This window comes from Gorilla gorilla, chromosome 15, assembly GCF_029281585.2.
Source record: "Gorilla gorilla gorilla isolate KB3781 chromosome 15, NHGRI_mGorGor1-v2.1_pri, whole genome shotgun sequence".
In the NCBI taxonomy this organism is placed as follows: domain Eukaryota; kingdom Metazoa; phylum Chordata; class Mammalia; order Primates; family Hominidae; genus Gorilla; species Gorilla gorilla.
In genome coordinates, this window is record NC_073239.2 from 111569953 (window position 1) to 111570331 (window position 379).

A 379-nucleotide genomic window follows, 5' to 3' on the forward strand; every position below is an offset into this window, starting at 1 on the left:
CACGTTGCTTGTGCCTTTCCATGCTGACTACCAGACTCTGCGCCCCTGAGGCTACTTGTGCCCCAAAGACAAGCCCCTTGAGCTCCCATGCAGGCTCAGCTCCACCCCAAGATCTGGGCTCCTTCTGCCTTCAGCTGCAGCAGCCTGCCCAGGACCACCTAAGCTTGTGGCCAAGCTCGCCCAGACCTCAGGCCAAGGGTTGGGAGGGGACCCTGCTGCTCTAAGGCCAATTCCTGCCCCCCAGGCTTCTGGGTGCCCACTTTCAGTTTCTCTCCTTCCACCCCCAGGGCACAGGCTCCACCTGGGTCTTTCCAGAGCTCCTAGCCCTGACCACATCTGGCACAGCCCCCGGACTCCTCGCTCCTGCAGCTGTGCAGGG